Source organism: Callorhinus ursinus, unplaced genomic scaffold (assembly GCF_003265705.2).
Source record: "Callorhinus ursinus isolate GAN/ISIS: 27379988/994484 unplaced genomic scaffold, GSC_fseal_2.0 scaffold20, whole genome shotgun sequence".
NCBI classification, from domain to species: domain Eukaryota; kingdom Metazoa; phylum Chordata; class Mammalia; order Carnivora; family Otariidae; genus Callorhinus; species Callorhinus ursinus.
In genome coordinates this window covers 12447691-12474285 of record NW_027397082.1, presented here as the reverse complement: position 1 = coordinate 12474285, position 26595 = coordinate 12447691, and the positions used below count along the sequence as shown (strand labels likewise).

The 26595-nt window shown below is 38.0% G+C and overlaps 1 long non-coding RNA gene and 1 pseudogene across 1 annotated transcript; both read right to left on the bottom strand.

The window, feature by feature from the left end:
• Window positions 1-1315: 1315 nt before the first annotated feature.
• On the bottom strand, window positions 1316-25815 carry LOC141374685 (uncharacterized). Its single transcript, XR_012381769.1, has 3 exons — window positions 25693-25815; window positions 8504-8610; window positions 1316-1403 (listed from the first exon to the last, which is right to left on the bottom strand). It is a non-coding gene; the product is annotated as an uncharacterized lncRNA (long non-coding RNA).
• Window positions 12859-15132, bottom strand: LOC112830797 (rab GDP dissociation inhibitor beta pseudogene; annotated as a pseudogene).
• Window positions 25816-26595: the final 780 nt, after the last annotated feature.

Below are 26595 nucleotides of genomic sequence, written 5' to 3'. Positions count from 1 at the left end.
ACTTGAAACATAAATAAAAAACAAAAAAAATGATGCAGAGTTGGAAAAAATCAAACCTTCTTCTGTACATGTAACTGTACTCCCAGAAGAAGAGGGAAAGCAACACAAAAAATCTATCAAGAGACAATGACTATGAATATTCCATATTTGATGAACAACATTAACCGAGTTTTAGAAATCTTAAAACCAGAATAAATAAAAGCAAAACCTAGCACATCATAGAAAAACTATTGAAATCAAAGTATTAAAAAGATTAAATAAGCAATATAGTTTTAGGTCTTTATCAGGAGGACATAAAAAGCCAAAAGGTGTACCTATCCAACAAGGGTTTCAAAATAAATGAAGAAAAAATTGCATAATTTAAAAGGAATCAAAAACAAGTAGTTGTGTGTGGGGAGAAGGGATGAATAGGCAGTAAAAATACTTACAGAATGATTATGGATGTAGGTCACTAAACATTTGTCCAAACCTTAGAATGTACAACATCAAGAGTGAACCTAATGTAATTGGTGGACTTTAGGTGATTATGATGTGTCAAAGTAGTTTCATCACTTAAAACAAGTATACCATTCTGGTGAGGTACAAAACAGGGGAAAGTTTTGTATTTGTGGGGCCAGGGAGTATATGGGAAATCTCTCTTTTAAGTTTTCTTTGAACTTAAGACTTCTCTAAAGTCTAAAACAGCAACAGAAAGCACAAATGATGAAGAAATGCAAAATGGTGATCACTTCCTATAACTCATTTCTGGGGTTAACTTTATTCTCTTTACTTGTATGTTTGCCTCAATAAAACTTTAACTATAAAGAAGAACAAGTATATCAGGAACTTTCAGTGTTCACCTCAAGGTAAAAGAAAAAATAGACAACAGATCAATGGAACAGAATAAAGTCTAGAAATGGAAAATTTGGAGAGCACATAGAAAATCAAAGTGGTGATAGGTTTGACAATAGGCTTTAAGATAGAGCATCAGAGCAGGGTCTATGAAAGAAGAAACAAAAGTTGGATGTTATTTAAGCGTGGTTTCCGGGGCAGTTTTGCCGGTAGAGGAGTCCTATATGACCACACCCTGACAACACTTCCCATGCTCTGCCACTGGCTGGAAGCTATGTGCAAAGCCCATAACCTCGATTCAAACTCCAGTAGATCTTACAGGTGCTAACACATCTAGGCTGTTAGCTCCAACAACACTCCTTGAAGCTAGATGGAAAATTTTTCCTTTAACAAAAATCTAAGCAGCAAAAAGGCAGAAAGTTAGCCAACAACATTAAGATTCTTGTCTGTTGGTGTCTTTTATTCCCATTTCAGTAGATCCTTACCTCCATTAGGCCATGGTGTATGACCTGTATACCTTTAGGTGCCCCACTGCATTCCGTATGGATACTGAGTTGGTGCTATTAATGTTCCTAAAAACAAAAACAAAAACAAAACAAAACTGAAACTAAAAAAGACAAAACACCTTACTGATTCTGTGTCAGGCACTAGAGTGTTGTTTTGATGCTGGAGAAATAACGATGAGAAAAATATAGCTCTTCTCTATTTGCAGCCTCAAATTTGCCTCTGAGAGTAAGGGCTTGAAATACAAGTAGGTTGTGATTTGCTATTAACATCTCTGTGTCATGGATACTTTATTACTTTATTGATAGCCTCTCTGAAGACACTGAGACCTTCTTAACATCTCTGTAGTACCTGTCACAGGCACTGAATAGTTATTTTGGGAAGATGCCTCTTTCTAGGAAAATAAAGGATAAATATATCAAAAAGTTGAACATAACAAGAGAAACTGATCACTTCAATAGAACAATACTAAATGGGTCACAAGATAATTCATGTTCAATAGATATTTATTAAATTGAATGAATCTTTTGGGGGTAGTAAGAAAGAATGCTTGTTCTTTTGTCACAGATCTTCCAAATTCATGGGAAACACAAGTTCAAAAAAGATTCTAAATGATTTTGAAAGAAACATGCAAAACCATGGAGAAAATAAATGCATACATGTTGTAGAAAGGGGAGGGATACACGTTGTTTTCTTCAGCCAAATGTTTGCTATTGTATAAATTACTATTTGGTAATTTAGTGTTTGATAAGTGAGCATTTCAGACTAAGGTGGTTGAGGGTGAATGTAGGAATGGGATAGAATGGGAGTTGGGTGACAGATTCATAATTTCTGGACTCAAAACTGGCCTGCAATGGGCACCACTTTTGATTTCACAACCCCAATTTTGCAAGTTGAAGAATTTTGAAAATACTCTGCCAGCATTAATGATCACAGCATCTCACTGGGCAGTTAGGAAGCTATTTGTTTTCCTCTTTCCACTTAAAATTGATGGTTTTTACCTTCAGTTTACTATCTCGGTGCTCTTAGTGGTTTCACACGTTTTGTTAGCTCTTTTTATAAATGATTTATTTTAAACAAATCAAACAACCAAACAAGAAAACCAACTGCTATTTTAGTTTTTGCTGACTGCTAAGGGCCAAGGCCAGTAATTTAGTATGTTTTGCTCTACTGCCCATTTAAAACATCCCGGTAACCTTGGTTGGTAAGTCCTCTGTTTGCCCTTCTGAAAATTACTTCATCTATTTTTTTTTTAACCTAACTCTGTCCCCCAAAGAATAGGGTTCTGCAGTTCTATCATGACTTAAGGTATTAATCCTTTACATTCTCTCTAAAGAATTCTAATACTTCTGCTTTTAATTCTCCTATTCAAATGGGCAAAGCCACTCTAAGAAGATGAGGACTCTGCCATCTCATGTTCTCCTGGTGTCCTTTCCAAGGGCATTCAAAGAGAGTGGGGAGCCTAGAGGTAGAGAAGGAAGTCAGGAAGACACTCAGTGGTACATTTTTGTGTTCCCTGCTGTTGGGATGAGAAAAGTTTGTATGTGATAATAGGGCAGAGGGAACCTAGTTTTGGTGGGACTAAAGCTTGTGCAGTTTGGGTACCCCTATTTTAAACAACATTACAACATTATAAATATAAACTTAGAAACACAAATTTCAGCTTCATTAGTTCCCAGTGAAACTGTTTCATCCACTATTGTAGTTATGCAAAGCTATAAAATTTCAGGGCCTTGTGAATGAAACTGACAGAGCATTTACACTTCAAGAGAGAAGAGACTATGGGCATTTGTGGAGGAAGTGAAGGAGGGACTCCTGTAGGAGTGAGACATGGTTCAGTTCACCCAACCTACCTGGACCCAGCTCGATGTTCTCATCCTTTCACATCACTTCCTCTTGGAACTATTTGGTCTTAAAATTGGCAATTCAATTTGAGCCATAATGTTATATACTGTTGAAATTTATGTTCAACTTAGAATATTTAGAAAAGATGTGAACATAAGTTGTTATATCTGATTCTGCTTCCTTGTGTTTTTACCTTTCTACCCTAATTTGTATGAGAAACTTCATTAACTTAACCTTAGCACAATGAGGATAGTCGCAGTCCTACTTATGTTTCCCAAGCTCCTAAGTTTTCCTCTAAGGATATCATTACAATAAATTTACTTTTGTTTCTCCCAGTGTTTGTTCCTGAGCCACCCCATCTGCTTTCACTCAAATGGAGTCACAGAATTCACTCATTACGGTGACACCTGAAACCACTGGATTCTATTCACTAGTTCCATTTATTCATAACTTTGAATATTGCAGCTTCTGAATTATTCTGATGAATAATTCCTACATGATACCAGGAGATCTCTTCATTCTTGTAATCTGAAAGTAAACTTGAATTTAAATATCACAAAAATCTACTCTGTAAGGAAAAAATGTAATCTGAAGACCACCCAATTTTAGTAAGTTGTTACATTTAAGTACTGAAATAAGCAGTATTTAAGAGTGTACTAGCTTGAGGGAAAGACATGTAAGCAAAGATGTACAACACTGCTTAGTTTATATTTTGAAACAATTTGTATACATTTCAAAATATACATATGTATGTGTATTTCTGTGTACACACACACACAGACACACACACACACAGAATCCAGGAGAAGCCCAAGGAGAAAATGGGAAGAATGGCCTGGAAAACAGTAATTACTAGATTATTACTTGGGAGTGTATTTAGAAATGTTCCTAAACTGGTATGATTATAAAATACAGAATCTATTAGAAAGCAGTTGTAAGAATCTTAAAACACGCTTATGGAAAAAGAAATGTAACAAACTAGCTTTCTCTTGGCAGTTTTTTAAGTATTTGAATTTTTTTTTAATTTATTTCAACTAAAAAAAAGTGTGGAACCCAACACGGGGCAGATCCCAGGACCCTGAAATCATGACCTGAGCTGACACAAGGAGTAGGCCGCTCAAATGACTGAGTCGCCCAAGCTCTGTTTTTAATTTTTTTAAGATACCTCCTTACTGTTTTCCCAAGTGGTTGTACCAAATTACCTTCTCACCAACAGCACACCAAGGTTCTCTCTCTCTTTTTTTTCACATCTCACTAACATTTGCTTTCTTTTTGATTATAGCCATCCTAATAGGTGTGAGGTGATATTTCATTGTGATTTTGATTTATATTTTCCTGATGACTAATGATATAGAACACGTTTTTCTGTACCTGTTTGCCATCTGTATGTCTTTTTAGCTCTTGAGCCACTGGTGATCACTGTCTATCTTCTTTGGAAAAGTGTTTATTCAGATAGTCTGCCTGTATTTTAGATTGTTTATTTGTTATTGAATTGTATATTTTGGATATTAGCCTCTTAGATACATAATTTGCAAATGTTTTCTCCCACTCAGTAGGTTGCTTTTTTGTTCACGCTTTCTTCTGCCCTGTGGAAGCCTTTTAGTTTGATGTAGTCCTACTTGTTTTTTTGGTTTCAGATTAAAAAAGTCATCACCAAGGGCAGATTAAAAAAGTCATCACCAAGGGCACCTGGGTGGCTCAGTCGGTTGAGCGACTGCCTTCGGCTCAGGTCATGATCCTGGAGTCCCGGGATCAAGTCCCACATCGGGCTCCCTGCTCGGCGGGGAGTCTGCTTCTCCCTCTGACCCTCCCCCCTCTCGTGCTCTCTGTCTCTCATTCTCTCTCTCTCTCAAAAAAAAAAAATCATCACCAAGACCAAGGTCAAGAAACATACTGCCTATTTTCTTCTAGGGACTTTTTATGGTTTCAGGTCTTATGTTCAAGTCTTTCATCAATCTTGAGTTAATTTTTGTGTACGTGTAATTTAGTGTGTGGCTGTCCAGCTTTCCTAGTACTACTTATTGAAGAAAAGGCCCATCCCCCATTGTACAATCTTGGCTCCTTATCATGAGTTAATCAACTATATACATGTAGGTTTATTTCTGAGCTTTCTGTCCTGTGTCATCGATCTATGTATATGTTTAATACCCAATGCCACAGTATTTTAATTACTATAGCTTTGTAATACAGTTTGAAATCAGGGAGCTTGTGTTCTCCAACTCTGTTCTTTCTCAAGATTGCTTTGGCTATTCAGGGTCTTTTTTGGTTCCATACAAACTTAAGGATTGTTCTATTTCTGTGAAAAATGACATTGGAATTTTGACAGGGATTGCATTGAGTCTGTTCTTTCCTTTGCATAGTATAAACATTCTAACCATATTTCTTCCGGTCTATGAGCACAGAATATCTTCTATTGATTTGTGTATTCTGCATATGTTTTTAAAATTTATCTTAGAGCAGATAGGTGGTAATAATTCTAATTATTTATAAAAGCTATCTACAGACCTCTGAATTTGAGCCATTTCCATTTGGCCATTTCCAATGCCTGGCAAAATGTTATAATGAGCCTATTTTCAATAATATACACAGTCATTTATCAAAAAAATAATGTATAGCATAGCCACTGTGTACCAAACACTACAATAATAGAGCTACTATGCATCAAGTACTGGTTTAGGTACCAGAGATGCAATTGAACACAAGAGAAAAGTTTCTATTCTCAGAGTTTATAGCTTTCTTGGAATGATACAATTACCTGTGTGAATGTGTCTAATTCTGTTATAAAAAGAGTAAGGGCTCTGAAGTTCCTATGACATGAAGCAAGTAATACTTAAAATGTCACTCTTCTTTTGTAATCCATCTCTCAAATTACCCCCAGAATGCATATAATGCTTTTAAATGTGTAACATTCAATTAGAATCCCTGCTGTTGACCTATAGGAAGGAACAATCTTGTTCTCTTTTGGCTCTGGAGACTGTAGCGTTACCTTGTGGCTGCTGGTCTACCCTCTTGTTAGTTTCAGAAATCCATTTTTCTGAGGATCCAGGTTCCAACAACTGATAGTCATAGAGGGAGGCAGAAGTGGGGAGGGAGGGCATGGGGGTTTTCAAGAAAGCAACACTATCTTACAGTGTGGACCAAGGTCAAACCACTTCTCCAGTTGCCCTCCAACCAGGCTGGCTTGTATTCAAACCCTCATTATATAAATAAAAGGATGACAGTAAACATTCTTCATGGATTAAATATAAATTTGAAGCCCAACTGCCTGAGATTAGATCAACTCTATAGAGGTCATGAAAATCAAAATCTCCAGATACATCACAGCTCAGGGAGAGCCCAGTAAAAGGAAGGAAATTTGCTATTGATCTGGACTACTGCTGACTCCTCAGATTAGTTCTTAATCGTAGTCATTGTTACTTTTTCCTCCTATATTCCTCTTGTTTTTGTTATTTTTTAAAGGATATTCCACTGCTTCCTCCTAAGCTTTCCTCCTAATGACAAACAATCTCTTAATTTATTTTTCTCACTTTAAAAATTTTAAGTGATTTTTTTAGTGTAATCAAGAAGAAATCTTAACAAGTAAATGCAACACAGAAATATTGCAACAAGGAAGACTCCCTAACATTTAGTTCCTTTCTATGGTTGAATGAGTTCCCAGGAGTAATTATAAGAGGCCAATCACCTGAAATTTAGAAATCCAACTGGACAGACTCCTCCATTATGGGCTGCTAGGATTCCCCAACTTCAGCTAAACAACAATGAAGAGAATAGTCCTTTTTTAAAAGCCAAAACTTTTTTTTCCTTCTCAATTTCTCTCTGTGCTGAAACTGTTAACTCCTATTGAAATCAGCTCTATCTGTAGTCAGCAAACTTCACTGCTATTCAGTGGCAAAATTTATCAGAAACTAGAAAAAAAGAGGAGAGAGAGAGATTCTAGGTGACTCCTGAAAAGAAAAACAACAGTTTTGTCCCATGGTATAAAGGTCAGAATTCTGACTTTTGGGAGAATATGTGATCTATCTTCTTAGTCTACCCCTTATTCTGTAAACAAAAGAAAGTGTTTGAGATGGGGCAGGTCTTGATAATGTTTCATGATGAAATTACCTGTTTATCCATCATACCCTAAAGTGTCTGAGCATCATTTTGTTTTGCCAAAAATCAAAGCTTCCCTCTCCATATAAACTGTTTTGTCCCGGAAATTTCCGGGACAAACCTTGTATCCTTGCTTGTTTGCTTGTGTTTTTATTCATATTCCAGCCTTGTAGAGTATTACAAAATATTTGCCTAGCCTAAGAAAGTATGAAACATGAGTATTCCTACATTGGGGTAGGACTATAAAGCCCAAGGACAGGTGTTAAGGCCTCCTTCACTGACCACATCAGAAAAATAACCTCTAACATGTCAACATCTGTTCTTTTACAAACCAATATACTGTCCACTTAATACTTACAGTTAATGAAGTACTTTCATCAGTATCTCCTTTAAAATCTTCAATTTGGGTATTACTAGTAACTACATTTCACTAACGAGGAAACTGTAGCTCAGAGAGGAGATAAAAGTTTGCTCCTTTTCATAAAGCTAGTTAAGTGGCAGACTCTAACTCAAAACTAGAATTGTTGATTCCAAGGCACCTACCCTGCAATCTGCTACTTTGCTCTTCTCAAGCTTTTGATAGGGCGTTAGCCTCTACTAAAATCTAGCTGATGAATTTTCTGTGGTAAAAACACACTCCCTGAGTACCAATCTATACCTTGTCTGTCTCTATCTATGCCAGGCCAAATGACCACAAACATAACACAGCATTCTCTCTACTTTCAAGCAATGTTTTATTCACAGGGAAATCCTCCTGTAAATTCTCTTGGACTTTGTGCTTTGGGGATGAAAGAATTTAACCTTTCATCTGCTCAATCAAGGTTCTTATTCATCCTACTTACTCACTATGCATGGCCCTTTGACTCTAGTTTTTATTAGTTTTATCTACTACTTTCTCAGATCAGGGCACCCAAGGATATGCATGTACTTGAGAGAGCAGAATATGAGAATAGAAAGAACTTGTTATTTACTAGGTGAAAAAGGAAGGGAAAAACAAGATGATTTTAAGACCAGAGAATCATCAAAGACCTCAAAAGAATGTCAGTAAGGAATAAATAGTGACAGATATAAATTAGTGAACAAGGGATAGGTGTGAGGAGTTTAAATGAATGGCACAGGAGAACACAAGTGCTTCTGAAAAGATCTTAGTAAGCCTTATTTCAGAAGCCTTCAAGGCTGAGGTTCTCTGCATTCATTCTACGTGCTGTTCTGACAGACCAAATATTGTTACCTTCAAAGCCGTTATCAGTAGGATCTAATGTCTCTCATTCGCTGGATATCTCTTAAGCTGTGTGCTGGTATCAGTCTTTTTTGGGCACACTTCTTGAATGCAGGTCCCTGTAACAAAGTTCAGTTTAGATAAAAAAAATTCCAAAAAACTGCTTTCATTTTTCCATTGTTTAAGTTATTTATTTAGGTCTCATGGGTTTCTAAGAGCTGCTTTTCTATTAATATACACAGCAGTCTCCAGCCACAACTGACAGAAACAGATCCTAGATGAGATCACAGGGCAGGACAGAACAGCTAGCCAGAACCACCTTATATAGTCCAGAAGGACCTAAGATGAAGAGTGTTTGGGATTGATTTAATAACTGCTCTACTTGTAGAGGTAATAATAGAGTAATATATCTTAATAACAGCACATAATTTTATTTCTTGACTAGTACTATAATATGAACATTAGCACATTTTTTCAGTTATTTCTTATATCAATGCCATTAAGCATTTACTGATACCTTCATTTTTTCACATGATAATTCTGATCCTTAGGTGACTTAAGTGTCTTTCTGAAAATGACTTTCACTCACTGCCTGATTCCTAAGTCCTAACCATACCAGGTATGAGTGCCTTGCTGGCTTTCATAGTTGGTGGTATTCTGTGAGTCATGTGCCTGATTCTTATTTTTACCAGCATGATGAGCAAAGTCCGGGAATGAAATGAAATGGATGTAACTCATAGTCAAGAGGAGGTGCAAAAAAAAAAAAAAAATCAGGCCAACTTCTCAATAGAGTCATGAGTCTATAGGGGCAAGGCAGAGAGAAAAAGTTTGAATATAAATCCAGTGAGATGGAAATTGGCCTGACCAGGCAGAGTCAAGGTCAAAGCAAGGATGAGTGGCAGAGCTCGAAGGAATTCACAAAATTAATCAACACTATATTAGAAAATCTTTGCATTGGGTGCATAATATTGGATCTTTAAAATATGACATAAAATGAGGAAGAGACTGCTAGTTTCTCAGTGTTGCGAGTGAATCACTGGTGGATTTTGATTAATACAGATATCTTTTTATATAAATAGGAATTTTGGAGCAACCAGAAAAAAAAATAGAAAGCACTAATAGAGCATCAAACTCATGACTTCCTGGATAAAACATTATGAGCTATATTAAGCCCCATCGAAGTGGTAAATGGATATGTCAACACTTCAGGCAGTCCTAAAATACTATCTGAAATTTGGAAACGATGTGATTATATGCTATGAATGAAGCATTCCTCTTGATGATAATATTAATCAGGTAGTAGATGGAAACAAAAGGAGGAAGGAGGTAAACTTTCTATTCTTTTAATCAAAAACTTACTTGGAAATATTAATTGACTTGAGCGGCAGTCAGTAAATCTTGGCTTCAGCAGTGCAAAGAAAGAGCACAGGCTTGAAATCAGAAAGGCAGTGATCAGGTTTAGGCTCAAATGTAGTGGAATGACACTGCTAAAGTGACTTTAATATAAACTTCATTATATTTAATGAACATTATATTTAATGACTTTAATATAAACTCCATTATAAACTTCAGTTCCAGTGTCAAACGATGAGGTGAGGATACCCCCTCGCTAGATTTGTATAAGGAGAGTGTAAAACGGCACACATAAATCACTACTAAGGTATAAGTAGACATTCAACACAATAACGTTTTGTTACTTTGAGTTTGCAATTAGCCCTTCCTGCAAGTTCAGTATTTGCTTCTTTACCAAGTAAAATTCTTGTTGACCAAGACCAAGTTGAATAAGCCTCTCCATTTGCCTCATTGGCTTCAAAAATCAGAAACCTGAAAAGATGCAGTGGTGTATCCTGCTATCCAACCAAATGTTTTTACGAGACCAGTGCTCTAACCCCTGAGCTACGGAGCCCGGCTCCAACCAAATGTTTTTAGACCTATCAATACCACACAATAAATAGTCGTTGGATTGGGGAAGTAGGAAACAGAGGGATAATCCAAACCCTGTGGTACATATTGATAAGTACTACCTTTTGATAGCTATTCTCTTATATTTATGGCAAAAAATACATTCCTTATATATAGAGAGATACTCTGTTACATCAACATCCTTGTATATATTTCATTTGGGATCATAAAATTTCACTTCCTAATCTAACATACAAACAACAATTTGTGAAGACCTGAGTCATATGCAGCTCCCAGTTCTCTGGCTGCTAATTCTTGTAGGAATTTATTCTTGGGGTGCCTGGGTGGCTCAGTTGGTTAAGCGTCTACCTTTGGCTCAGGTCATGATGCCAGGGTCCTGGCATCGAGACCTGCATCTGGCTCCTTGCTCAGTGGGAAGCCTGCTTCTCTCTCTCCCTCTGCTTGTGCTCTCTCATGCTCTCTTGCTATCTCTCTCTCTCTCTCTCTCAAATAAATAAAAAATAAAATCTTTAGAAAAAAAGGAATTTATTCTTTCAAGTGGCAAGTTTCTGGATCTTTGACCACTATGCCTGAGATAAGTTGCTTGAACCTCCTTTCTCAAACATTAATCTTAGTTCTTGAGAATTATGCATAATTCTCTGTTTGGGCATCTATCTTCTCTAGTCCTAAACATAGAACCATGAATAGTCACCATTGAAGTTAAAGTATGGGGCTGACAAAGGTGTAATCTAATGAACCCCATTTTATCTTTCAGTTGTAATTGGAGAATTCGGTTTGGTTTGTCAAATGTTTAGGTGTAGGACATTCCTCAGGGTCAGCGTCCTCAGTTTGTGTTAAGTAGGGATGAAAGCCCATTGTTTTCCACAAACTATTCAGTCAAATGGGGAATACTTGGAGTTTTTGTGTCACTACCTTCATCTGTTTTGTTTTACATATACTTCATCAGCAAAATCAGTTGATTTAAACAATTTCTGCTATGACTTCACCCTGAAATATTCTATAGTTCTAGTATCTTAAGTGTTAAGCATCTACTATGTGTTTGGTTCCATGGGTTTTATAGGATGTAAATACCTCTCATTAGGGATCCCTATTTCCCCATTTGACCTCCTTTGGTAAACAGGTCAAAGCACGTTCAGAAGAAAAAGGGACAAATAAGTGGTTATGTGGATTTGTAAATTCCTTATCACCCTCTTGCCCTGAGAACAAGTGAAGAGTATTTTTAATTGTGCTGAGCTACCTGTCCGTGTTGGTTCAGATGCTGGTTAAATTAATTGTGAGTTAAAATAAAGCTGAACCCTCTTTCAAAAGTCAAAAGTATCTTTGTTACATGGTATGGGTCTCTGAAACAGTCCTTCCTTCCTGAAATATGTAGACATATCTCTGGGTGTTATTTAAAAGCTAAACTTTTTTTTCCCCTTGGTGTTTTATTTTGCTCTGACATACTCTTCTACTTGGAGATGAGACTAGCCCACAGACATCAAGTTAATGTCCCAATGTGTATAGTCATGAAGCTGGCAATGTATTTTTGCTTCAGAAAAAAACCTACAAGTTGACATTAAAAATATATTCTAATTCAAGAGAATGTGAGGCAGTGTGAATTTACAGACAAGGACATCTGTACGGGAAGATAAGTTATCAAGGCAGACCCTAGAATGAAGTCCTGCTTTCATCATCTAATGTTTAGTACAGACATTATAACTTCTTGAGAGCAAGTGGGAGAGGAACAAAGAAATTTTTCTGAGCTCACACTCCCAACTCTCTGACTTTCTGAATCATTTAATTGGAATCCATGGAAATTTTATTCTTCATTAGAGGGGGTGTGAGGGCCCCCACTGGGTGGAATATGCAAACACACCAAGAGGAAGGGTGGTCCAAATTTGTTCACCTTGAAACAGTGGATGTACCTCATTTTTACTTTAATTGATTCTTAATGTGGTAAAATAGTAGTCTTTGGGGTTATCCTTTCCCTTCTCTCAGTTGATGGACTTTGAATGGATAGTGTTGATCTTATTCATGAAATAGACCTGACACAGCCAATTGTTCTTTATGCTGGATATACACTAGAATCATTTGGAAAGCTTCTGTTTCTAAAAAGAATGTGTGTGAGGAAATACTGTATTTCATTTATTTCTGTTCTAATCAGAATTATTTATTTCCATTTGCTTTTTCTGGGATTAATTTTCCCTTCCTAGTATTTGAAGGTAGAAAGCTCTCTCAAATACTACTTTTAAAAAAATTGGCATTTGTAGCTATCAGTTTGTCTCCAAGCAGTGATGTCAAAGCATCTCAAAAGTTTTGGTGTGTTTTATCTTCATTTTCATTTATCTTGAAGTATTTTTAAAATTTCCTTTTACTTTCTTCCTTGACCCATTGGTTATATGGGGGCATATATAATTTCCACATATTTGTGGCTATTCTTTTTTTTTTTTTTTTTTTTTTGTTGGTTTCCAGAGTCTGGCTTTATTTTGCAGTACAGAAATCATGTGGAGCCATTCGAGACAGACATCACTGAAGTGCAGGCTCTGTCAAATCAATACTGCGTCGCAGCTTGGTCCGGTCAAGAAGCCACACCTGGGATACAAAAGAAGCTTCTATGTTTACCTGCTTTACCACAGGTTTCTTTCCCCCTTGCTCTCATCAATTTTATCAGGTTAGAACACCGCACACAGGCTTCCTCCAAAATGACTCTCAGGTCTGCAGTTGGGTTAGAAATATAGGCCCACAGAACCCCAATGTGTGGCTGTGTTCCGTGGGCACGGTCGTTAACAGCTGACAGGACACACGAAATGTCCCAAGTCGTGGAATATTCAGTTGGAATCTCAACGCCAAGGGGAGAGACGGCACGCGAATGGTGCCACTCCGGCCGCGGAGGTGACACTAATTAAAAGATACAAATACTGTATCGGGTGCTCCGTATCAGGACCACAGGATTCTCTTAAAACTGATCCTTCACTGGGGAAAAAAAGCCAGTATCGGTTACACTGAACAGAATGTGGTGACCTGCCCGTTCTGAAGAGCCACTCCACGGAAACGAGTTACTACATGATAGGAGAGGGGAGGAGTAGTTACTGGGACAGTGCTCTGCAATCTCAGCTGGGACTGCGAAGCAGGCCTTACGACAGTGACTGCACACAGTACACGGCATTTGCCAGAGTGAAGTCTGTCCTAACGAGACGAGCGCGCGCACTGCAGTTTAGTCTTCCCCGTAGATGTCGTTCTTCTTGCGCTTCATTTCCTCAAAGTCAAACTCGGACCCGGTCATCCTCTTGTAGATGTCTTTGATGTCGTCACAGGTGGTCTCAAAGTGAGTGGTAGCATCGTATGTGCGGGAAATAAAGATCTGGCTTTCTGTTCCCAGGTCTTTTGGTACGAGGAGGTCACTGATGCTAACAAATTTCTGTTCAATTGGTTCCAAAAGCTCCAAAGCTGGTCTGATTTCTTTCTCCGGCTCCTTGGTCTCCACAGTGGTGCTGACTATGGCGATGTACTTCCCCTGTGCGGCCACGTTGTGCGCGGAGGAGATCATGCAGACGTAGATATCTGACTTCCGATTGACCTGGTTCTGGGGAATGATGATCTGGCAGGAGTTGGCATCATTGGTGCTCTTGATGGGGTGGCTGAGGATGCAGATAACTCTGATCACCTGGCCCACTTTTTCTACCCGGTCTTTGACGTAGCTGGGATCAAGATGAGCTGCTTACAGCGAGCAACCTCTCCTTCAGATTTCACACCAATCACTTTTCCATTCTGCACAATGATTTCTTCAATGGGTTTGTTGAGCATGTAGGTACCACCATAAATAGCACTTAGCCTCGCAAATCCCTGTGGCAGCTCTCCGAGGCCGTAGAGTGGGTAAAGGTATGGGCTTTTGCCGTATCTTGCCAGAGACTCACTGTAAAGCTTAATCCTGTTAATGGTTTCACAACATGGCTGATCTAGATAGTCATCGGTTCTGTAAAGTGCCAGGGCATGGCCAGTAAAATCTGTGACATCTTGTCCCAAGTCAAATTTCTTGTACACCTCTCGCATTGCAGTCTTCTTAGGATCGATGCCCTCAAAAGTTCTGGGATCTTTCTCATCAAAGTTGGCAACATACACTAGGAATTTTCTGAAGCGACGTTTTTCAAACAGTCCCATTAAGCTAGAGGCCAGGGCTTCTGCTTCAGTGGAAGGAACCTTGTAGATTTTTCCTCCCTTATAGACAAAGCTCCCTTCAGTCACTTTGAAATCCAGATAGCGAGTGACCTCTGTATAAAGCAGCATCTTAACCAGCTGACCATTGGCCATGAGAAACTTAGGGATTAAGTCCACGTTCCAGTCTCTTCCTCTCCCCATCGATGCTGGTGGTGGTCCTGGTATTTTAAATCTTTTGTATAAGTCGTCCAGGGGTGTTATAGATGCACTTTCTCCTCCGTAATATGGGTTTCTGTCCATGTGAAGAACTTTCTTCCCATTCACTGACATTATACCTGACAGGATACATTCCGTCAGGCCAGTGCCCAGCACGATCACGTCGTACTCCTCATTCATGGCGGGGGACGGCGAGGACCGAGGCCCAGGGAGAGCACAAGGCGCGGGGACTCGAGGGGCCAGCGGCTCTACGACCACCCGGGAGCCACAGGGAAAGAGCTCAGGCCGGTGTTGGGACCCGACGGGAACGGGGAGCGAGGGCTGGAGCTGAAACGGAGCTGCAGAGGAGAGAGGCCGGCCGCCACCTCAGACGGAAGAGAAGCTGTGGCTATTCTAAGTATATGTTACTGATTTCTAACTTCATTGTGGTCAGAAAAACTATATTATATGAGCTCAATATTTTAAATTTATTGAGGTTTGTTTTATGGCCTAGCATATTCTCTATTCTGGAAAATGTTTTATGTGCCATTGAGAAAAACAGTCGCTATGATTGATTTTTGTATAGATTTGTTCAGTCTTATTGGTTAACAGTGTTGGTCAAGCCTCCTAATTCCTTGTTGGTGTTATGACTAGATATTTTGTCAATTATGGGAAGTAGGTATTGATACCTCTAACCATTATTGCTAAATTTTTATTTCTCAATTCAAATCAGTAAATTTTTGCTCTGTGTATTTTAAGGCACTATTAGGTATGTATCTGGTTATAATTGCTGTCTTACTGATAGATGGGCTCTTTTTATCATTATACGATGTATTCCTTGTCCTAGAAGCATTTTTTTCCCCTGAAGGTTTACTTTGTCTGACATTATTTTAGCTACTCCAGGTCTCTTAAAGTTGCTGTTTACATTTTACATGTATATATATATATATTTTTTTTTTTTTAATTTTCCATCCTTCAATGCATTTTTGTCTCCAAATCTAAAGTGGGTCTCTTTTATACAGCATATTGTTGGAATTTAAAAAAATGATCTCTACTTTTTAATTGTAATATTTAATCCATTCCAGTTCAATGTTATGTTGGATATGGGTGGAGTTGTTTCTGCCATTTTGCTTTTTGTTTTCTGTGCATCTTTTTATTCCTTTTTATTGCCTTGTTTATATTAAGTACATATTTTCTAGTGTACCATTTTAATTCCTTTGTTTTTTCTTTACCATGTTCATTTTAAATTAACATTTGTCTTAGAAATTGCAGTTAACTTCTTAAAACAATTTATTTAGAATGCTACCAATTTAATTTCAATTGTGTACAAAAATGTTTCTCTCCAATATAGCTTTATTCTCTTTCTCTTTTGTGTTATTACTATCCCACATGTTACATCTTTGTAGGTTATATCAATATAATATTATATTTTTTCTGGATTTAGCTATATTTTAAATAACATAGAAGACTCAGATATATTCATGATGTTTCTTATATTTACTGACATTTACTTTTACCAATAGTCTTTAGTTTTTCCATGTGAATTTGAGTGGATATCTGGTGCTCTATATTTCATTCTAAAGGATTTTTTTAAATTTTTATTTGTTTGCTTATTTATTTATTTATTTAGGTATGAGTGAAGTCTGCTAGTAACAAATTGCTTCAATATTTATCTGGGAATATCTTCATTTCTGACTCATTTTTGAAAGATTTTCTTGCATATAAAATATTTAGTTTATAGTGGTTTTCTTTCAGTCCTTTGAATATATCCTCCCACTGTCTTTCTACCTCCATGTTTTCTATCAAGCCTGCTGTTAATCGCATTGAGAATCTCTAGCATATAATGAATTGAATGTATGTATTGCTGCTTTCAAGATTCTTTTTGTCCTTTTCTTCTGACCCTTTGATTATAGTATCTCTAGGTATGGTTACATTTGAGTTTTCCTACTTGAAGTCTATTGACATTCTTGATTTTGAAGATTGATTTTCTTCAGAGTTGGAAGGTTTTCAGCAATTATTTATCCAAATATTCTTTATTCCCTTTGTCTCTTTTCTCCTTCTAATACTCTCATACTCTGATGGTATTCTGTTTTATTTTTCTTCATTTCTTTTTCCTTTCTATTTGTCAATCTGCCATCTCAAATTTGCTCTATTTTCTAAAATATTAGTTATTGTATTTTAAACTCTGGAATATATTGGATTCTTTTTTTATCAGATTATAATCTCTTTATTAATATTTTCTACTGGGGTGCCTGAGTGGCTCTGTCCATTAAGCATCTGCCTTCAGCTCAGGATCCTGGGATGAAGGCCCAAGGAAGGCTCCCTGCTCAGCAGGGAGTATGCTTCTCCCTCTCCCTCCCACCCCTCTCATGTGCTCTCTCTCTTTCTGTCTCTCTCAAATAAATAAATAAAGTCTTAAAATATTTTCTATTTAGTAAAATTTCATTTTTATGCTTTCCTTTAGTTCTTTAGACATCTTCATTTAATTCTTTTTATTTTATTTTATTTTATTATGTTATATTGATCACCATACATTACATCATTAGTTTTTGATGTAGTGTTCCATGATTCATTGTGTATAACACCCAGTGCTCCATTCATACGTGCCCTCTTTAATACCCATCACCAGGCTAACCCATCCCCCTACCACCCTCCCCTCTAGAACCCTCAGTTTGTTTCTCAGAGTCCATAGTCTCTCATGGTTCGTCTCCCCCTCCGATTCCCCCTCTTCATTTCTCCCTTCCTACTATCTTCTTTTTTTTTTTTTTAACATCTAATGTATTATTTGTTTCAGAGGTACAGGTCTGTGATTCAACAGTCTTACACAATTCATAGTGCTCACCATAGCACATACACTCCCCAATGTCTATCACCCAGCCAACCCAACCCTCCCACCCCCCACCTCGGTTTGTTTCCTGAGATTAGGAATTCCTCATATCAGTGAGATCATATGATACATGTCTTTCTCTGATTGACTTATTTCACTCAGCATAACACCCTCCAGTTCCATCCACGTCTTTGCAAATGTCAAGATCTCATTCCTTTTGTTGGCTGCATAATATTCCATTGTGTATAAATACCGCTTCTTCTTTATCCATTCATCTGTCGATGGACATCTTGGCTCTTTTCAGTTTCCCTATTGTGGACATTGCTGCTTTAAACACTGGGGTGCATGTACCCCTTCGGATCCCTATGTTTGTATCTTTGTGGTAAATAGACAGTAGTGCAATTGCTGGATCGTATGGTAGCTCTATTTTCAACTGTTTGAGGAACCTCCATACTGTTTTCCAGAGGGGTTGCACCAGCTTGCATTCCCACCAACAGTGTAGGAGGGTACCTACATCCTCGCCAACATCTGTCATTTCCTGACTTGTTAATTTTAGCCATTCTGACTGGTGTGATGTGGTATCTCATTGAGCTTTTGATTTGGATTTCCCTGATGCCGAGCGAGGTTGAGCACTTTTTCATGTGTCTGTTGGCCATTTGGAGGTCTTCTTTGGAAAAATGTCTGTTCATGTCTTCTGCCCATTTCTTGATTGGATTATTTGTTCTTTGGGTGTTGAGTTTGATAAGTTGTTTATAGATTTTGGATATTAGCCCTTTATCTGATATGTCATTTGCAAATATTTTCTCCCATTTTGTCGGTTGACTTTTGGTTTTGTTGACTGTTTCTTTTGCTGTGCAAAAACTTTTTATCTTGATGAAATCCCAATAGTTCATTTTTGCCCTTGCTTCCCTTGCCTTTGGCGATGTTTCTAGGTAGAAGTTGCTGTGGCTGAGGTCGAAGAGGTTGCTGCCTGTGTTTTCCTTTAGGATTTTGATGGACTCCCGCCTCACGTTTAGGTCTTTCAACCATTTGGAGTCTCTTTTTGTATGTGAAGTAAGGAAATGGTCCAGTTTCATTCTTCTGCATGTGGCTATCCAATTCTCCCAAGACCATTTGTTGAAGGGACTGTCTTTTTTCCATTGGAAATTCTTTCCTGCATTGTCAAAGATTAGTTGACCATAGAGTTGAGGGTCCATTTCTGGGCTCTCTATTCTGTTTCATTGATCTATGTGTCTGTTTTTGTGCCAGTACCATACTGTCTTCATGATGACAGCTTTGTAATAGAGCTGAAATTCCGGAATTGTGATGTCGCCAGCTTTGCTTTTCTTTTTCAACATTCCTCTGGCTATTTGGGGTCTCTTCTGGTTCCATACAAATTTTAGGATTATTTGTTCCATTTCTTTGAAAAAAGTTGATTGTATTTTGATAGAGATTGCATTAAATGTGTAGATTGCTCTAGGGAGCATTGACATCTTCACAATATTTGTTCTTCCAATCCACAAGCATGGAAAGTTTTTCCATTTCTTTGTGTCTTCCTCAATTTCTTTCAGGAGTATTTTATAGTTTTCTGAAAACAGATCCTTTGCCCCTTTGGTTAAGTTTATTCCTAGGTATCTTATGGTTTTAGTGCAATTGTAAATGAGATCGATTCCTTAATTTGTCTCTCTTCTGTCTTGTTGTTCGTCTATAGGAAGGCCACTGATTTCTGTGCATTGATTTTATATCCTGCCACTTTACTAAATTCCTGTAGGAGTTCTAGCTGTTTTGGGGTGGAGTCTTTTGGGTTTTCCACATACAGTATCAATCATCTGCAAAGAGTGAGAGTTTGACTTCCTCTTTGCCGATTTGGATGCCTTTGATTTCTTTTTGTTGTCTGATTGCTGTGGCTAGGACTTCTAATACTATGTTGAATAGCAGTGGTGATAGTAGACATCCCTGCCATGTTCCTGACCTTAGGGGAAAAGCTCTCAGCTTTTCCCCATTGAGAATGATATTCGCTGTAGGTTGTTCATAGATGGCTTTTATGATATTGAGGTATGTACCCCCATCCCTATACTTTGAGGAGTTTTGATCAAGAAAGGATGCTGTACTTTGTCAAATATTTTTTCTGCATCTATTGAGAGGATCATAGGATTCTTGTTCTTTCTTTTGTTAATATATTGTATCACATTGATTGATTTACAGATGTTGAACCAGCCTTGCAGCCCAGGGATAAATCCCACTTGGTCATGGTGAATAATCCTTTTAATATACTGTTGGATCCTATTGGCTAGTATTTTGGTGAGAATTTTTGCGTCCATGTTCATCAAGGATATTGGTCTGTAATTCTCCTTTTTGATGGGGTCTTTGTCTGGTTTGGGGATCAAGGTAATGGTGGCCTCATAAAATGAGTTTGGAAGTTTTCCTTCCATTTCTATTTTTTGGAACAGTTTGAGGAGAATAGGTATTAATTCTTCTTTACAAGTTTGGTAGAATTCCCCTGGGAAGCCATGTGGCCCTGGGCTTTTGTTTGTTGGGAGATTTTTGATGACTTCTTCAATTTCCTTAGTGGTTATAGGTCTGCTCAGGTTTTCTATTTCTTCCTGGTTCAATTTTGGTGGTTGATATATCTCTAGGAATGCACCCATTTCTTCCAGGTTATCTAATTTGATGGCATAGAGTTGCTCATAATATGTTCTTATAATTGTTTATATTTCTTTGGTGTTGGTTGTGATCTCTCCTCTTTCATTCATGATTTTGTTGATTTGGGTCATTTCTCTTTTCTTTTGGATCAGTCTGGCCAGGGGTTTATCAATCTTGTTAATTCTTTCAAAGAAGCAGCTCCTAGTTTCGTCGATCTGTTCTAGTGTTCTTTTGGTTTCTAGTTCATTGATTTCTGCTCTGATCTTTATTATTTCTCTACTCCTGCTGGGTTTAGGCTTTATTTGCTGTTTTTTTCTCTAGCTCCTTTAGGTGTAGGGTTAGGTTGTGTATTTGAGACCTTTCTTGTTTCTTGAGGAAGCCTTGTATTGCTATATACTTTCCTCTTAGGACTGCCTTTGCTGCCTCCCAAAGGTTTTGAACAGTTGTGTTTTCATTTTCATTTTCATTGGTTTCCATGAGTTTTTTTAATTCTGCTTTAATTTCCTGGTTGACCCATTAATTCTTTAGTAGGATGCTCTTTCACCTCCGTGTATTTGAGTTCTTTCTGACTTTCCTCTTGTGAACGAGTTCTACTTTCAAAGCATTGTGGTCTGAAAATATGCAGGGAATAATCCCAATCTTTTGGTACTGGTTGAGACCTGATTTGTGACCTAGGGTGTGATCTATTCTGGAGAATGTCCCATGGGCACTAGAGGAGAATGTGTATTCCATTGCTTTGAGATGGAATATTCTGAATATGTCTGTGAAGTCCATTTGGTCCAGTGTGTCATTTAAAGTCTTTATTTCCTTGTTGGTCTTTTGCTTAGATGATCTGTCCATTTCAGTCAGGGGGGTGTTAAAGTCCCCCACTATTATTGTATTGTTGTCAATGTGTTTCTTCTCTTTTGTTATTAATTGCCTTATATAATTGGCTGATCCCATGTTAGGGGCATAGATATTTACAATTGTTAGATCTTCTTGTTGGATAGAACCTTTAAGTAGGATATAGTGTCCTTCTTCATCTCTTATTACAGTCTTTCATTTAAAATCTAATTTGTCTGATATAAGGATTGCCACCCCAGCTTTCTTTTGGTGTCCATTAGCATGGGAAATCGTTTTCCACCCCCTCACTTTCAATGTGTGGGTGTCTTTGGGTCTAAAATGAGGCTCTTTCAGACAGCATATCAATGGGTCTTGTTTTTTAATCCAATCTGATAGCCTGTCTTTTGTTTGGGGCATTTAGCCCATTTACATTCAGGATAACTATTGAAAGATATGAATTTAGTGCCATTGTATTGCCTGTAAGGTGACTGTTACTGTATACTGTCTGTTTTCCTTTCTGGTCTATGCTTCTTTTAGGATCCCTCCTTGTTTCGAGAACCCCTTTCAATATTTCTTGGGAGGGCTGGTTTCGTGTTTGCAAATTCCTTTAGTTTTTGTTTGTCCTGGAAGCTTTTTACCTCTCCTTCTATTTTCAATGATAGCCTAGATGGATATAGTATTCTTGGCTGCATATTTTTCTCATTTAGTGTTCTGAAGATCATGCCAGTCCTTTCTGGCCTGCCAGGTCTCTGTGGATAGTTGTGTTCCCAATCTAATGTTTCTACCATTATAGGTTATATATCTCTTCTCCTGAGCTGCTTTCAAAATTTTCTCTTTGTCTCTGAGACTTGTAAGTTTTACTTAGATGTCGGGGTGTTGACCTATTTTTATTGATTTTTAGAGTGGTTCTTTGTGCCTCCTGGATTTTGATGCCTGTTTCCTTCCCCACATTAGGGAATTTCTCTGCTATTATTTGCTCTAGTATACCTTCTGCCCCTCTCTCTCTTTCTTCTTCTTCTGGGATCATAATTATTCTAATGTTGTTTTGTCTTATTGTATCGTTTATCTCTCGAATTCTGCCCTCGTGATCCAGTAGTTGTTTGTCTCTTTTTTTCTCAGCTTCTTTATTTTCCATCATTCGGTCTTCTATATCGCTAATTCTCTCTTCTGCCTCATTTATCCTCGCAGTTAGTGCCCCCATTTTTGATTGCACCTCATTTATAGCCTTTTTGATTTCGATTTGGTTAGATTTTAGTTCTTTTATTTCTCCAGGAAGGGTGTCTCTAATAACTTCCATGCTTTTTTCAACCCCAGCTAGTATCTTTATAATCATGATTCTGAACTCTAGGTCTGACATCATACTAATATACGTATTGAGTAGGTCCCTGGCAGATGGTACTACCTCTTATTCTTTTTGCTGAGGTGATTATTTTCATCTTGTCATTTTGTCCAGAGGAGAATAGATGAATGAGAGAACAAAATGCTCACAGGTTAACAATGTCCCCAGCAAATCTACTCTAAACAAATCAGAAAAGACCTGAAACCATGGGAAAAGAAAGGGAAAGAAAGAAAAAAGAAAGAGAGAAAAAAAGAAAAAGATAAAAACAAACCAAAACAGAAGAAAAGAAAAAAAACAGAATATGATCAAATATGATCAGGCTGGTGCATAGATCAGTGCCACACATTAGATTTTGGGTGTATTTTGGTTGTTGGAAGAAAGTGCCTCCTAAAATTTTAAAGAAAGAAAGACTTATATATGTACAAAATAAGGGTTGATACAATGAAGGGATGGAAGATGACTGTAAAGATGAAAATTATAAAAGATTTATAAAAGGAATTGATAAGAAGTTGTTTGAAAAAAGAAAGAAGAAGATTTAAAAAAAAAAGAAAAGGAGAAAAAAAGGGAGAGAATGTGATCAGGCAGGAGACTAGAACAAAGCCATACACTACTGATTAACGTATATTTTGATCTGTTAGAAGAAACTGTATCTCAAAATTTTAAAGAGAGAACAACTTATATATATATGCCAAAAATAAGGGTAACTACTATGAAGGGATATAATATGACTCTAAAAATGAAAAATAAAAATGTTATTTTTTTAAAAAAGGGATTGATAAGATGTTAAAAAAGGGACAAAAAAAATTAAAAAAAAAAACAGTTAAAAAATTTAACTTTGAAAAACTAATGAATCATGGTAAAAAAGCCATGAATTCTATGTGCAGTATTCCCCTAGCACTGGAGTTCTCCCGTTCTTGATTGGTAAACTTGGTCTTGGCTGGCTGTTCATGCTGATCTTCTGGGGGAGGGGCCTGTTGCTGTGTTTCCCAAATGTCTTTGCCAGAGGCGGAATTGCCCCACCCTTGCCTGTCCGGGCTAAGGAATCTGTTCGTGTTTGCTCTCGGGAGCTTTTGTTCCCTGCAAACTCTCGGTACAGCTTTGGTGGATGAGAGTGAAAATGGTGGCCTCTCAATCTCTGCCCAGAGGAGCTGAGAACTTGGGGCCCCACTCCTCAGTGCGCCCCCAGAGAAAAGCGGTCACTCCCTTCTCCCTGGTCTCTGGCCGCACTCTGTGCTTACCTGGCCTGTGACCGAGTGTTTCTATCTCTGGCACCCGACCCCGTGTGGCGTCTCCAAACCCAGCAGATCCCTGCGGTGTGCTCCCGTGCCGCTCCTCCTGGGGGGGGACGGGGAGTCTCCCCGGCTCTGCCACTTGTTGGGTCACTGGTGGAGGACCAGTGGCCTGACTGGGCCGTGCATCACGGTTTATGGCCACCCTGAGCTGCGAGCCCATGCCTCGGCTCCGTCTCTGCAGCCGGCTTCCCCGCTCTGATACCTGGGAGCTCTGCCGCACTCAGGCACCCGTGGTCTTTCTGTGACCCCGAGGGTCCTGAGACCACACTGTCCTGCGATACCTCCCGCTTAGGCACTGGAGCAATGTCCCTCAGTGGAGCCAACTTCTAAAAGTCCTGATTTTGTACTCCCCGGCTCTATCACTTGCCAGAAGCGGCCGACGGAGGCCCCTCCCCCGCCGTCTATCCTCCCGAATATCGCCTCGGATTCACTTCTCCACACGTCCTACCTCCAGTAAGTGGTCGCTTCTCTGTTCAGAGAGTTGTTGCTACTCTCTTCTTCAATCTCCTGTTGAGTTCGTAGGTGTTCAGAATGGTTTGATCCCCATTCAGCTGAATTCCTGAGACCAGACGAAATCCAGGTCTCCTACTCCTCTGCCATCTTGCTCTGCCCCTCTCATTAATTCTTTCTTGCCATCAAGGAAGATTCTAACATGTAGTTGGAGTCAATGGACAATCACTGATTTATCAATATGAACTAATATTACATTAACTAATGAAAGTTGTTTTGGGGTCTTGTTTCAAAGTGTTTTAATTTGACATGCAATGATGAATATATATTGATAGCCAAGTTTTAAGGACAAAGATATGGGTTCCCCTTGAGATTAACTGCCATATTTGCTGTGTAATTATTCCTCTAAAAGTGTGTTGATGAGAGTTGTGTTCTGTTATTAGCACTCCCTTTCCTGTAAAATTCATTTGTCACATGAAATGCCCAAAAGACACATCTTTGATGCCATTTCACCTAGGGCTTATACTTTTCTTTTAACAATATTTGGGTGATTCGGTTTTCTGAGGCTGTACCTCATAACTTTCTATCCCAGGAATCATATGGTTATGATTTCTGTGGTGACAAGAGTTGCCTCAGTTGTTTCAAACAAAGGAGTCCTTTCCCTTGGCCTCTATAAGTAATCCAGGCCACACTTAAATTTGGAGGCTGGAATAAAGAATGCTAATTATTTCTAGCAACTCCAATCGTAGAATGCAGTTTTGGTACTACAGAATACTAGAACTTTACAATATCAACATAATGTCTCAATCGGTTTAATCCTCAGCTCCTCAATGGCTACTTAAGCAATGAAAAAAAAGTTTACTGATAAAACGTCCTCTAGTTATTATATAACTATATTAGCATGACCAAGAGGATTAAAATAACAAATAGCAATTCTATCCACATTTTTTCCCCAACAGCTTACTGTAGAGAAGAAATAGACTAGCTGGTATGAATACTGAGATACAATAATGGTATGCTTTTGGAAAAAGAAAACATGTGGAGAAAATATCTTTTATTTACTTTTTTAGAGTAACGTTTGATCCTTAGGTGAGGCATTTGGAGACAGTGTGGCCAGAAAGAAAGGGATTTTATTAATGCAGGATGATTTTTGCATAGGGAACTACTAAAGTAATTTAAATAATTCTAGTGTATTATTAACATAACTTTGCAAATAACAATGTTTAGACTGGAATATCAAGACAGGAGAAGAAAAAGTGGGTTTGAGGGAAAAACAGGAGTTATCTGTTTTCAAATTAAGAAAACCCACGAGATTTAGGGTATAGAAGAGACCTTGAAAGATAATGGTAGCCCTGAGCTTCCCAAATTTTAGATATGAAGTGGTGAGCTAGAAAAGGCTATTCTTTCAGCCTCCAGGAGGATGTGTGTATTTTTAGACATTTTGTATGTAAGAATTATTTTAAATTAAACCCTGATTTATTACAATGTGCAAGAAATAATTTGCCTTAATTGTATAAATAAAAGTTAATATGTCAAAGGAACTCTATTCTTTGCCATAGTTAACTTAAATCTGTGTCATAAACCCACAGATATTTACCTTGGTTCTTTCTTGCCATAAACTATGCACCAGAGAGTAATGTTTGATAATCACTGAGTGAACTTCTTGCTGCCTCATAGGTTTTGAGATTAGGAGAGTGGAACTCAGAAAACTCAAGTCATGTTCATAAGTAATGACAGAGCCAGAGCAAAATTCTACCTTCTGTAACTACTGGTCCTTCTGATGAAGATTCCAATACCATAGTTACTGGACAGAACCTGGAGAGAGGAGGCTACCTGGTCTCAACTGTTCCAGTTCTTTACTGGACGAAATTGGTCTCTGGATTAATGATGCCTGGTTCTCTTATGAGAGTCAGATCTCCTTTCTTCCCCACTCCCTTTCCTAATCTCCTACAATACTTCTCCCCCTACCCTAAAAATATAGAGCTGGGTTTCTTACTAAATGTGCTACTGATAATAGTATTCACTCATTTTTACTCAACAAATATTTATTGATTTCCTACTCTGTGCCAAATTCTAGCCTTACTTACACAAGTAAATAATCCTGTCATCTTTCCTCTCAGAGAGCTTGTACTCACCAAAGGAAATAGTTGTTTCTCTTTCTATATCTAATCCTACCGGATATATCTACAACAAATGACAGAAGTAAAACTGGAAATAAATTGTTTTGGTAAATATTTGGTGATTGTCATTGTGACAATCCTTGGTCAGTCCCTAGAAAATCTGTGTTAAGACTGGATTCCTTGTCTATATGTGCCTTGAGGATTTCATCTCTTTTCCTTTTGACAGTATGTACTCTCCCTTTCTTTACCTGTGTATTCATGTGAAACATAGTAAAGATTAAGGCTGTCCCAAGCCTCTGAGGCTTGAAATGGTAGTAAGACATAATGACCCATGGATGTCCTGGCTCTGGGGCTTCAGTGGTAGGAACTTTCTCTCCCTC